The sequence below is a fragment of the Suricata suricatta genome, chromosome 2 (genome assembly GCF_006229205.1).
Source record: "Suricata suricatta isolate VVHF042 chromosome 2, meerkat_22Aug2017_6uvM2_HiC, whole genome shotgun sequence".
Classification (NCBI taxonomy): Eukaryota; Metazoa; Chordata; class Mammalia; order Carnivora; family Herpestidae; genus Suricata; species Suricata suricatta.
This window is the reverse complement of record NC_043701.1, coordinates 65,755,627-65,769,960: the sequence shown is the minus strand read 5'-3', so window position 1 is coordinate 65,769,960 and position 14,334 is coordinate 65,755,627. Positions and strand designations below refer to the sequence as shown.

At 41.3% G+C, this 14,334-nt stretch overlaps 1 long non-coding RNA gene across 1 annotated transcript in view; it reads right to left on the bottom strand.

Annotated features, from left to right (window-relative positions):
* Positions 1–12: 12 nt before the first annotated feature.
* The window catches only part of LOC115282145, a 42,061-nt gene continuing 27,739 nt past the window's right edge, over positions 13–14,334 (bottom strand). Inside the window, exons 3-5 of the long non-coding RNA XR_003904528.1 lie at positions 6,446–6,512; positions 1,425–1,487; positions 13–193 (exon numbers count right to left, since the gene is read on the bottom strand). This is a non-coding gene — a long non-coding RNA (uncharacterized LOC115282145). The remainder of the gene's footprint in view (positions 194–1,424; positions 1,488–6,445; positions 6,513–14,334) is intronic.

Genomic DNA, 14,334 nt, shown 5'->3' with positions numbered 1-14,334 from the left:
CTTCTCCTTCTTCTTCTTCTTCTTCTTCTTCTTCTTCTTCTTCTTCTTCTTCTTCTCTTTTGAAACTCTTCTTCAGTAGTTCAACAGGGCAGCCAGAAGAAAGCAAGTGCCTCTGATACTTTTTTCCCTTGCTGCTCTATCCCGGACCACTCTGCTTGAGGGTTAAGGTGCCAGGATTAGGAAAGGGAAGGTGCTAGAAGACAAAGAACAAACAGAGCTCAGGAGTAAATGAAGGCTTTCAAAAGGGTTTCTTTTTGGATCCCCTCCCTTATCTACCCTGTGAACCTTCCCCCTGTTTACAGTGATTCTTTCCCTAGGATCAGGTGGCTTCAACTCTCTTCACTTTGTCTCCATTAAAGCATTCATGCCTGGTTTCTCACTCCTGTAGCATAATATTTAACTTTAATGGATTTCTCCGCTAAGGTAACACTTTCTGTCATCATGAGAAAGCAACAGACAAATTCACAATGTGGGAAATTCTACAGAGCAAATTACCTGAGTTTTCTACCATATGAATGTCATGGGGGCGGGTAGGGATGGGGCATAATGGTGTGTTGGGAAGAAAGGAAGAGGAATTATTACAAGATAAAAGGGATAAAGTGGGATGCCTGGTGGCTCACTCAGTCAAGCATCTGACTCTTGATTTTGGCTCAGGTTACGATCTCACAGTTTGTGAATTGGAGCCTCACATTGTGCTGACAGCTCAGAACCTGCTTGGGATTCTCTCTCTTTCTTCCCCTCTCTGCCTCTCCACTGCTCTTGCTCTCTCTTTTTCTCTCTCTCAAAAATAAATAAATATTTAAACATTAAAAATTTTTTAAATACGAGACATTATGAATCAGGCTTAATTTTGTCTCAAAGTAGACACAAGAGTATAACAAATTTCCAATTGCCTCGCACCCAGCTTCAACATTCATTAATATTTTGCTCTTCTTGCTTCAGTTTTTCACTTTGATTATTTGTTTTGTTAAGGACTTTAAAACAAAACCCAGAGTTCATATTATTTCATCCATAAATACTTCAGTATGTATTATTTCCAGAAATGCACTTTGGCAACAAGTTTTCAGCCTCCCAAGAGGGGCTCTGCTGGAAACACCACATGACTCTACATGATGGTTTTCTCTAAGGATATTACTGACATAAAAATATGCTGCTCTATACAAACCATCAGAATAAAATTCTTTCTGGATTTAGTTTAGGAGAAACTCTACAATTTCTCACTGGACTACTGAAAACTTAACACATGAGATCAAATTGTCCTTTTTACAAACATGCTAAGAAGCTTAACGACAAATCTGTGGCCAATCATGGCATGTATCTATACTCTATAATATGAAATTTTGTACTAACATCATTTCCAGCTCTAATACCTCCCCTTCCTTGCTATTCCTTGCTCTTTCTCATCTGCTTCAAATCTGGGTTACCTTATTGTATTTGTAGATCTCTGTAAGCAGAGTTGGTCTGGTGAATGTTTCACAACTGGTTGTCTGGAGGAAAAATGCATATATAAACATAAATTTATTACAAACTTTGCTGACATAAATGATGTCTAACCCATAATAAGCAAGGTATAGTAAAATACACATTACTCTTTATTGTAAATTCTTCACAGTCATGCAATTCTCATATAATTTTTTGTTATTTTTGCCAAATCTTTACCCACAGTTAACCTATGGTTGTGAATAGGTTCAATGTGAATGTTGGTTCAAACATGAATGTTGGTTGATATTTTTATTTACTTTAACAAAGAGGATGAAGTGCTGGGAGCAGCTCCGGCCTTGCTGGATGACACGGTCACAGTGAGGAAATGGCAGATGTGCACGGCTCCTGCCATGAGAGGCAGAACTGGCATCTCCTTCTGCTACTACTGCTCATGTGAAATTAAGCCTGTTGCTTTAGATTAGGCCTCACAGTGTCCAAATCATACCAATATTCCCCACACAGATACCTCATGGGAAGAAGCATATTCCTACCTCTATAAAGAGGAAGTTAAACAAAGCACTGCAGATGTTTGTTGAAAGGTTCTCCTAAGAGGTTAAAGAACACAAGAATAATGTTTACTCTGGCAGGGAGAAAAAGAGCCTAATTTAGGAATAAGAAACAAACAAGAGCCAGGCATAAGTACTGCGCATACATATGCTAATTTGGTGTCCATTGTGAGGATGGGTAAGAGTAGTTACAACTTAAACTCATATGCAAAGGCCGGCTCATCTAGGGCACCTATGGCACTTACACCTTCAACATCAAAGAACAAGGTTGACAAAAGGTTTACTTACTAACCATCACGAATACATTCTTCCTCTTGTGAGCCAAGTAGAATGCCTCCTAGCCTTGTTTCTGCCTGAATTTTAGCATTATTGTTATAAAATGAGTTTGCTATCTGCTTCTCACTGAAAATATCCTGCTATCTTCTTAGTTGTAAGATTTACTACCTGTTCAAACAAATGTGTATGTTATCTGCTTTTCACTGAGAATATCCTGTTATCCTATGATGTGTAAATTACCTCATTGTAATTAGAGTAGTTCTGCAAAAATGCCTCTGTGAAACTTGTTTCTGCCCCCTTTTCAAAGCATCTTTATCACTGAGAATTATTTGTAAAAAATCCACTTTTTGATGTCATGTTAACACTTAAATCTATAAATAAAGGCAAAAAACCTGGCAAGAGAGAGATGCCAGACTGGTGACCAACCAGGAAAGAAAGAAACTCCAGGCTCTCTCGCCTCCAATTTTCCGCCAATTTTCCGCTGACACTGTCGCCTCCTTCAGGGGACCCTGGACCAACTTCGGCTGGACTCCAGTAATGAAAGTAAAACAACAACTTCACTTATTATTCATGACGTGAGTGACTTTTTGCTGAACTGGTGAATTGTTTTCAAATATTGGAAGAATATTTATGCAGTGTATTTGTGCTATTCAGAATATGACTATAGACATGACACATTTTAAGTTTCATCTGCACTATTACCATTCTATTACCACTCCTTTATGAAGTGTAGACAATTGGTAAAGCAGTAAGTGAAACCTTGATTTATAGTGTTTGCCCATTTCCATGGTGTAAATACTCCTGATACCACCAATTTCAGGGTGCCAACATGAGGGTGCTGAATGTGGACTTAGGAAGGGATGTGTGGTAGGGACACCATTCTGTAGCATTTTCATTATGCAGATAAAATGGAGATAAACAACCTCAACAGTTTGAGGAGCATTGACAGAAAAAGGAAGTGATGAATTTGAGTATTTTGTTAATTTTATTTTAACATAATGTATTTAATTGTAAGTTTCTGTATTTTAATTTTTAATAATGGCTGTGTTTAACAAATTGCTGGAGGCCCGCTCCGGCTGGTCCAGGGCTCCCTGAACGGGTAGCGGTGGTCGGGAAAACAGATTCACGCAGTTTCTTTCTTTGTTGACATCATCCTGGCATCATCTTCTTCTATCTCACCAGGTTTTGGGCCTTTATTTATAGACTTACGACATCAAAAAGTGGAATTTTTACAAATAATTCTCAGTGATAAAGATGCTTTGAAAAGGGTGCAGAAACAGGTTTTACAGAGGCATTTTTTTCAGAACTATTCTAATTACAATGAGGTAATTTACACATCATAGGATAACAGGATATTTTCAGTGAAAAGCAGATAACATACACATTTGTTTGAACCAGTAGTAAATCTTAAGAAGATAGCAGGATGTTTCAGTGAGAAGCAGATAGCAAACATATTTTATAACAATGACGCTAAAATTCAGGCAGAAACAAGGCTAGGAGGCATTCTATTTGCCTCACAAGAGGAAGAATATATTCGTGATGGTTAGTAAATAAACCTTTTGTCAACCTTGTTCTTTGATGCTGAAGGTGTAAGTGCCATAGGCACCCTAGATGAGCCGGCCTTTGCATATGAGTTTAAGTTGTAACTACTCTTACCCACCTTCACAATGGGCACCAAATTAGCATATGTATACGCAGTAACTTATGCCTGGCTCTTGTTTCTTATTCCTAAATTAGGCCTTTTCTCCCTGCCAGAGTAAACATTATTCTTAGGTTCTTTAACCCCCTTTATTTCCCTGTCTTAAGTTTGTGAAGCTCAATAGAAGAGCCTTTCCACAAACATCTGCAGTGCTTTGTTTAACTTCCTCTTTATAGAGGTGGGAATATGATTCTTCCCATGAGGTATCTGGGGAATATCGGTCTGATTTGGAACATTGTGAGGCCTAATCAATAGCAATCAGCTAACAGAAGGAGATGCCAGCTTCCGTCACCTGTGGCAGGAGCTGTGCCATGTCTGCCATTTCCTTACTGTGACCGTGTCATCCAGCAAGGCCGGAGCGGCTCCCAGCAACAAATGGCTTGCAAGATCCCTAGAAATGTAACCATCAACTTCTCCTTAGCCAGCACGCAATACCTGTAAGCCAGCTAAAATAATTTTGGAACTAGGTGGGTATGAAAAATGAGAAGATCAACACACTTCTAGGGATTCCTCTGAGGGAGGACTATGGATTGCTATGATAAATTCCTTCTGTGAGAATAGTAGGTCCTGGATTAATGACAACAAGCATACTTTTTAAAGTATTGCCGAATTATTTACAAGAGTCAAGACATGGAAATAATCTAAGTGTCCACTGATGAATGAATGGATAAGGAAAATGTTGTACATATAAACAATGGAATATTATTCAGCCACAGAAAAGAAAGAAATCTTGCCATTTGCAACAACATGGATGGACCCTGAAGGTTTTAAGTCAGACCAAATACTGCTTGATCTCATTTCTGTGTGAAATCTAAAAAACACCAAATTCATAGAAACAGAGATTGGGTTGGTAGTTGCCAATAGGCAGAGGGTGTGTGGTGTGGATAAAGGTAGTCAAAAGGTACAGACTTCCAGTTATTAAATAAATAAGTTCTGGGGGATGTAATATACAGCCTGATGACTGTAGTTATCAATATGTTTTGTATATTTTAACACTGCTAAGAGTATATCTTAAAAGTTCTCATCAGAGAGGAGAAAAGTCTTTGTAACTATGTGAGGAGATGGATATTAATTAAACAGTGTGACAATCATCCCATAATATAAACATATGTCAAATCATTATGTTGTACACCTTAAACTTATTCAATGTTATGTGTTAATTATATCTCAAAAAACTGGGGTAGAAATAAAGTATTGCTGAGCTAAAATGAAAATATGGGAAATCACTTGGGATCAAGGGGTAAAATATCCACAGTGAGCTAAAACCAGGTCAGTAAACAGTAAATAGATAACAAAACCAAAAATAACCCAGAATTTGAACTATCTCTATTCAAACTGTAGATGGAAAAAACTTGAATAATATTTTCTCAGAATTTGTATCCTTAGGCCTATTTCACCCTGGTGTGGAGATCACATTTACATAACCTGTGCTATCAAGCTTTAGGATAAAAATTAAAACAAGTGGATCTGCTGGAAACAGTCACAGTGGTCACTCTTTCTGCCTTTCTGCCTCAAGCTGTTCCTGCCTGGTCCCCTCCTCTTGACCAGAATCTGCTGCAGGAGCCCCTGCCTGGCTGCTGGCACCCTGCCTCCTGGTCCTGTGCCCTCATCCAGAGCAAGACCAAAAGCCAAAACAAGCTGAGCGAAGGTTGCCTGGGACCTGGGAAAGGGGTGCTATCCTGGAAGGCTTCCTGGAGGACCTGAAAGCAAAGGATGAAATTAGCACTCCCTCTAGGCAGAGCTTAGTATTTTCATTTGGCTAACTTTCTCCTTTTCATAACAAGTATTTTCTTACTAATCACATGTAAATTTTTTATGTGTATTTATTTTTTGAGAGAGAGAGAAAGAGAAAGAGCAGGGGAGGGGCAGAGAGAGAGGGAGACATGGAATCTGAAGCAGACTCCAGGCTCCGAGCTATCAGCACAGACACACAGGACTGGAATGCGTGAACCATGAGATCGTGACCCGATATGAAGTTGGCACTTACCAGCTGAGTCGCCCAGGAGCCCCTTCTTACTAATCACATGTAGTGCTCCTTCCCCATCTCATACTGTGACCCTGCTCATCTCTAGAACAACCTATGGCTCTTCCTGGTGGGCACAATTACTCCAAAGCCCTCTGATCTTGCACAGATGCCCTTCCTTTCAGGCCTCTTTCACACCCCTACCACCTGCTGCAAGGGCCTCCTACATATGGTTCCATTACTCCCCCCTGAAACCTAGCAAAGAGTGGGAAGAAATGCTCAAAAAGCAGCTGGATTACCTAGCATCCATTTCTCCTCTCACTGCAAACCCACTCCCCTGAGCTATTTTGCAGTTCATGGTATCCCCTCCCCTCTGAAAAACAAAACCAATGCAATATTTAAGAGCTCCAGATTTCGTTTTTTATTTTTCTATTCTACTCTTCATCCCCAAGCATCAATAACCTGCTCACATGGTTAAATGCACACAACACACAAACTTACAGTGCAGGAGGGACCCACCCAAATGTGCTCCACCTATGTTCCTAGAAGACTGGTCTCTTCTCTTTCCGTATTCCCTCTTCCTTCCCTGTAGGGATTGTAAAAGTAAAAAAAAAAAAAAAAAAAAAATAAATTAAGTGGTGCCACATTAGTAGCATTATGAAGTGCCCAAGCAAAAGTAAAACACAATTCTCTGGAAGAACAAATTAAGTTCAATCAAACAGAATCCCTCAAGGAGGGTGTCTGGGTGGCTTAGTCAGTTTAGCATCTGATCCTTGACTCTGGCTCATGATCTCATAGTCTGTGAATTCGAGCCCCACATCGGGCTCTGTGCTTGTAACACAGAGCCTGCTGATGTCTTCCTCTCTCTGCCCCTCCCCCACAAGTACGTGTTCTGTCTCTAAAAAAAAAAAAAAAAGAATCCCTCAAGTAAAAATTACCAAATACCGAAGGAAATAAGTCAACATGGTGGAGTCAGGAGTAATGATACACAAAAAATTTATATCCAGAAGAACCTCAGATATCAGAGCTACTGGAAACAAAATTACGGTATATGAATTGTTTGTTTATTTAAATGTTTATTTCTTTTTGAGAGAAAGAGCAAGCAGCAGAGAGGCAGAGAGAGTAGGGTTTGAATTCATGAACAGTAAGGTCCTGACCTGAGCAGAAGTTGGACGTTTAACTGACTGAGCCACCCAGGCTCAGTGAAATGTTTAAAGTAAAAGATGGAATCAGGAAAGGATCAAGAAACCGAAAACCACGAAGATTTAAAAATGATTCATTAGAAAATGTTAGAAAGGAAAAATATTATTAAAACTAAAAATGAGTAGTGAGTTAAATGGAAGATTAAAGGTACTGAAAAAAGGAGCCACAAACTGGAAGACTGATCCAAGGGCATTACCCAAAATTTAGCACACAGAGTCACTAAAACAGAAAATCTGAAAGTAAAAGAGAGGAAAGATAGAAGGAGAAGGTTTAACGAATGCCCACGTTGAGCAAAAAGAGTAGAGAAGTATAAAGACACAGATAGATAAGAAGCACGTAGATAAATAAAAAGCAATCCCCACCTGAGCATGTTGTAGTAACTCTACCATAAAAGAAAGATAAAGATGATCCCTCAGGCCGGCAGAGGAGACATACCACTTGGTTACAAGCAATGGCAATTAGACAAACAGCCCACTGGCTACAGCTACACAGGAAGCCACAGAGGGTGGGGAAATCTCTGTCGGGAGAAAATAAGAACCAGACACAGCACAGAATCATGTATCCAGCAAAATGTTTTTTTGGAAGAGGGATAAAATTAAAAAAAAAAAAAGAGAGAGAGAGTTTACCACACCTATAGGACCCTCACTAAAGAAAGGAAATATACACTTCAGGGAAAAAGGCAGGTCTGAAAAAGGACTGTGGGTAAACAAATTGGTAAACATGAAAGTAAAATGAACATTAACTGTATAAAAAATAGCAATATCTAATCTTTAAGGCTGAAAGCCCTCAACAATAGCTTGGAAGTAAGGACAGGGGGATCTGAGTGAAATCGAATGTCTTTATATTGACAGAAAAGGAATTATGATGATTAAATGGTAGCTTGATAAGTAAACATGTTAAAGTTTTGAGAACTAACAGTAAAAAATTAGAAATAGAGGGTATAACTTCCCAACCAGTAAAGAGGGGGAGATGGAATAAGAAAAGCAACTGAGTTATGGTAATCCATTCCAAAGAAGGTAAAAGAGATGAGGAAAAGGAGCTGTGTATTTCAATGGCGAAATTAAAGATAGACACCAGAAGGAAGGGACTGATTTGGGGCATCTGCAAGAGTATTCTTTCCTTTGACCCATGCACACGCACCCCCTCCACCCTCACAAGCCCGGGGCCTCCTGGTAGGTGAGTGGGCAGCGGGGTACCCAAGCTCTAGACATCTCTTCTCAGGGAAGATGGAGGCTCTGCCCTTTGGGCTCTAAATCCACAACCTGTCAGGATCGCCTGAGTGACTCTAGCCCAGCTGGATTCTCCCATTCCTAGCTGCCTCCCTGAAGCCTTTGTTTAGGTGCAGTCAGTAACAGGAAACGTCTGTGTACAGCCAGGGCTTCTACAGCACAATTAGGGCAAAGTGGATGGGCCTGGACAGAGTCCAGTGGCCTGAATGCTAATCCCTGCCTCTTCCATTATGACTGTTGAAACTTGGGACATGGGTGTTATCTCTGCACTTATTTTCCTGGTCTGTGCAAATAAGGAGGTTGAACCAGACAATTGACTAGGTTCTTTACAGCTCTCATATCCCCTGATTATGCCCCCTCATTAAATATGCATCAGATACAGTCAGTTGCAAGCTTGATTTTCGATATTAAACTCTCCTCTTTGTGCATGGCCCTTATAACTTGCTGCTTATATAACGTGTTCATTTGCCTACAAAACGCAACAGCAATGCTCCCTCTTACAGCCTTGTGTTCAGTTATTGTCTTTCTAATATCACTCTTCTGGGACCTCAAGTAAGAAGATCTTTAAAAAATTAAAAATAAAAAAGGTAAAAAGAAAGAAAGACAAACCCTCAGAGACTTTGCCTCACTTTGACGTCTCTCCTTCTGCCTTTCCTTATGTATTCAGGTGCATCACCTGTCCAGGTGGCTCTGATCTTAAGTCCCCCACTCTGGGGACCTAATGGACCTTCATCTGCCTAGAATGAGAAGCCAAGTCCTACTGACAGTGCACTATTAAGAGTTCCAAATGACCTTTCAGTAGCTAAATTAAATGGTCGTTGTCCACCATGATGCTACTTGATTTAAGTGATGCTTTTGACGTGATCCATCACAGAGTACTGCTTCACTGACTGTCCTCATTAAACTTTCAAGGTGCTAGACTCCAGTCTCTGGTGTGTTGAATCCTGTCCACACCTTTCCCTCAGACAGGTTTAGTGCCCATCATTCTCATGCAGAGGGCACCCCAAAGCCTAATGCTCCCAGTCCTTCTTATTACCTCTCACACTTCAAGTCATCCACATGTTTCACTAGAACGACAGTTAAGAAATGAAGCAGCCTCCTCCTTGACACCACCCCCCCCAACCCCCTGCCAGCCCTCTTCCTTGTGTGTGCATGTTGTGCTCAGATGGATGGCCCAGGCGCCTCACTATTCAGAGTCTGAGACTAGGATGCTAACCTCTCGCCTCCACCCCCTGATTTCTTCTCCAGATCTGTGAGAGTATTCTCTCTAAGATCTTGGGAGTGTTCACAGAATTCTCACCTCAGTCTGATCGCTGGCACCTTGTGCGACCTCAATCAAACCATTCAGGCGCTATGCACCTAGTGCCATTAGACCAGCCTTTGCCACTTGGCATTACTGGGGCAAGCGCCATTAATACTTGTAATACTGCCAAGAGGTTTGATATTCAGCTGGTTGCCACCAGTAAGTCCTAATGAGTGATGTATAATATATATCCATTCTCATGGGTCTGTGCCTATGCCATATCAGCTGTGAAATGTGTTAAATGTGACCTGGAGGTAGACACTACTCATGGTTTATAAATGAGGAGATTGAGTCTCTGAGCTGTGTGGGGAGAGGGTTACGCACATGGCATCTGTTTTGCTAGTGCAGACCACAAAAGAAGTGAGGTGGTCCTGGAGCCAGAGCGCTTCAGCAACTTCCTGCTCATGGTCAAGACCATAGCCCTGAGGCAGCCCTGTTCTCTTACGTGGTCTGAAAGGTTGCTCCTGGAAGCTGGACATAGAGTCTATTTCTTCAAATTCTCCTAATTCTATAAATACTTCCCTCAATAAATGTGCATAAAGTAGCTCTGATGAATTCTGTTCTCTGAAGCTAAGAACCCTGGCCAGTGGATATGTTTCTGGTGTTGGGACGAAATTACAATCCAGCATTAAAGGGCTGGCATAGAAGATGGTGTAAAGTCTGGCTCGTAGCAGGATAAGGGAAAATTGGAGACAATAATCAAGGGCACTGAAAATAAAATAACAGATCATAAGATATTTTGAAGTCATTAGGGAAAAGAGAACCATAGCTAAGATAATATTAACATTCTCTATTACGTTGCATATATTACTGTCAGGTTTAATTATCTGTCCTCCTTACTATAAGTTATTTGGAAACATCATACCTATGCTCCCTTGAGAAAAGCACATTGTCTTGTTCAACTTGATATCTAGAAACTGTCTTGCCCTTCTTAGGACCTCCCAGTGTCTAGAACCAGAGTGGCTACAATGTGATCAGCACCCAATAAATATTTTTAGTGAATGAATGAGTGAGTGGCAGAATCCACCACAGTGCCACAGCCAGGGCGTGCATCAGTGTGGCAGAGACGGAGGATGCATATGGCATCTCCTGTAAACTCGTAGAGAGCCCCAGGGGAGAAACATGTTTTTACCCCAGGAAAAAGTCTAGAGAGAGAAGCAGCAATAATAAAGTCCTGAATGAAGGCCAGAAGTGGGAAGAAAGTTGATCGGGTAAGGTCAGTAAATAGCAAGCAGGGAAGAAGATGGTCAGGGTAGGGAGGGATGTTTTCAAAATGCTGTCTTCAGATATCTTGCACTACAATTAACCAGAAACTTACTTAACATGAAGATTCTTGTGTCCCACCCAAGACACACATAATCCCTGTTTAAGAGGCAACCCCCGCCTCAACACCCCAGTGGTTCTTAACCATATGAGTTTGAGAACCTGCATATTATTTACTAGATGTGAAGATAAAGCTTCAGCTATAGAGTTGGAAATGTCACCTCTGCTGACCATGGGAGGTGAGAAGAGAGTCAAAGCAGTGCATTTGGAGCCTAGATATGAGTCTCATCTCTCCAGACACAGACCTCCAGGGACTTAAGGAAGAACTAAAAACACAGTTAGCAGAAGGTATGTCAGTTAGGTTGTTTTCAACTCCAAATATCAGAAAGCCCACCTCAGGTTGCTTTCTCCCCAAACTCAGAGAGTCCAAAGGAGGGGTGTCTGGGTGGTTCAGTTGGTTGAATGTCCAGCATCGGCTCAGGTCATGAGCTTGCAGTGTGAGTTTGAGTGCCGCATCCAGCTTACTGCTGTTAGTGCAGAGCCCGCTTTGGATCTTCTCTCCTCTCTCTCTCTCTCTCTCTCTCTCTCTCTGTCCCTCCCCTACTCCTGCTCACATGTACTCTGTCTCAAAAATAAAATTAAAAAATTTTTAAAAAGGGGGTGGCCAAGTGGCAGGACTGGTGTACACAGGGACTACCTGTGGGTCTGCTCTGTTGTCCTTCCCCTTATGGGTGTAGTCACTGATTTGGGTCAGAGCATCCAGGCCACGAGCCTTGGACACCCTCCACAATCTCAAGTGGCATGAGGTGGTAATCTTCCTTCATTTTAAACTTGAACACTGCCCACTGCATCTTCACATGTGGGTTTCCCTTTTGGTTCCAAAGGTAGAGACACAGTTTCTAATTAGACAACACATCCCTTATTATTGTGCTTTAAGAATTAAGAATTTTAATCCAAATCTAAACATAGCCACCATGACTCCAGTCCTCCTCTCCCCAAACCTCAATTTTGTTCATTAGTTTGGCCTATTTGAAGAAATGAAGAAATCTTAGTGAAAAAGAGGAATTAGAGTCTATTGAGTGTGGCATCAAATCCTGAAGTGATCCGGGTACTCCTAGAGGCAATATCTGCTCATTTCAAAATGAAGTCACTCTTTCAGGAAATATCAGTAAGACTGAGGACTATCAATAAATTCAGTTATTTTGCAGGACACACACATGATTATTATTTAGAGGTCATTTATTGGCTCTTCCTGTATAATTTTGTTACTGAAGACATAAATATACTTATCATTTATTTCATAATTCAATAAATCTGTACTGAGACATGAAATCCAAAGCAAGCAGAAGGAAAGAAATAATATGGATTAGAGCAAAAATTAATGAAATAGAGAATAGACATGCCATGGACATCAATAAAACTAAAACTTGATTCTTTGATAAGATCAACATAACTGACAGAGTTTTAATGAGGCTGATCTAGCAAAAAGAGATAAAACTCCCATTACTAAAATCAGAATGAAAGAGAAATATTACTACCAACCTTACAGAAATGAAAAGGATTGTAAAGGAATTTTATTTGCTTAAATGAAATGGACAAATTTCTAGAAAGACACAAACTACTGAAACTGATTCAAAAATAAATAGAAAATCTGAATAGATCTATAATAAAAAGAGATTAAATTAGAAATTTAAAAACTACCTACAAAGCAAGTCCTGACCCAGATGGCTTCACTGGTGACTTCTACATTTAAAAAGTGATTAGTACCAATTCTTCACAAACCCCTACAAAAAACAGAAGAAGAAACAACCTCAGCTTATTCTATAAGACTGATACCATACGAGACAAAAAGAACAACACAAAATTACAGACTAATTTGTCTTACAGACTAATTTTGTATCAACAAAATACTAGCAAATAGAATCCAGCAGTATATAGAAAAAGAACATCAGGGCTAAGTGAGATTTATCCCAAGAATACAAGAGTATTTTAACATCTGAAAAATATCAATTAATGTAATATATTCTATCAGTAAAATAAAGGGGGAAGAACATATGATCAATTCAAAAGACAGGAAAAATAACATGATAAAATTCAAAACTGCTCATGATTTTAAAAACAACACTAGGGAGGAGCCAAGATGGCGGAGAGGAAGGGAGCTCTGTCAACTTCGTCTGTCCCATCGATCGAACTGAGAAGGACATTGCTCTCATCTGCAAGAGCGGAAGGAGAAAATACGGACTCCAGAAGGAAGAGAACCTGAAGGATACCTGAGTGAGTGAGTGCGAACTGGGGAGATTGGAAAACGGGCCAGCCCAAGACGGGCAGGGGAGGTGGCAGCCCCAGCCCAACGCAGGGTAAGCGCGCGGAGCCCTAGAGACAAAGGGAAGAGACAGAGAGACTGAACACGCTCATAGTACTGTCTCTGGGGAAGAGGTAAAGAACGCTTAACTGCGCTTGGAGAGAGAAGCTCACTCCATAGATAACTGCTGGGTAGCCTAAATCCCGAACCCAGGTGGCGCGCAAGGGAAGGAACAGCTTCCAGCCCGGCGCCATCTTGGCGAGGAGTCGGGGAACGCTGCCACGCGGTGATAGGGGTGCTCACTTCGACCTCGGTTTTGGGAGTGGGAGCACGTACCTCATTTCCACGGTGCATCTTGCCCCCAGCATTGGCCCCACAAAACCTGAATCCCGGGTGACAACAGGGAAAAAATAGCCCCCACCTCTGCGTGATCCCGGCAGGGAATTGGCGGCGGCGGAGACCTGGGTGCGCGCACACAGGCTACAGGAGCTCCCAGCTCATTTCCAGCAGCTCCCGGCGCCGCCTCAGGCAACAGCTGCGCACTCTTTCCTCCCCCAACACTAACACGATCCCCGCTGAGGGTTGGGTCTGAGACTGCGCACACTTCACCTCCTCCTGCGCATCTCGCCTCAGGCAGAGGCAGCCGAAATCCCAGCCTGAGCCTAGACAAACTTCCTCCCCCTAAGAAGCCAGCAACCAAAACAAAAACACCGTCTGTGGTAGCATAAAGAGTGCATGGACTGGAACTTTGAACCGAGGCAGGCCTGGAAAATACAACTCTGCTCAACCACGGCAAAAGGAGATCGGACTCATTAGAGTGGCCTACAGTTCTTGTTCAGCAGAACTTGGTGTGCCGCCTGCCTATCTAATCCCCTGCAAACACTAAGGCGGAGCCTCTGAGAGCAGCCTCGAAGACCTACCACATCAAACCACGCCTATCCACGTGAGGGAGCTGCTGGTTTTCTTAGGTTTTTTTTTTTTTTTGCTTTTTTTATAAGTTTTTTCTTTTTTTTTCTTCTTTTTTATCTATTCGCCTTTTTCTGTACGTATTTTTTATTATTATTACTTTTTTTACTTAAATTTTAAAAAAAATTTTACTCCTTATTTT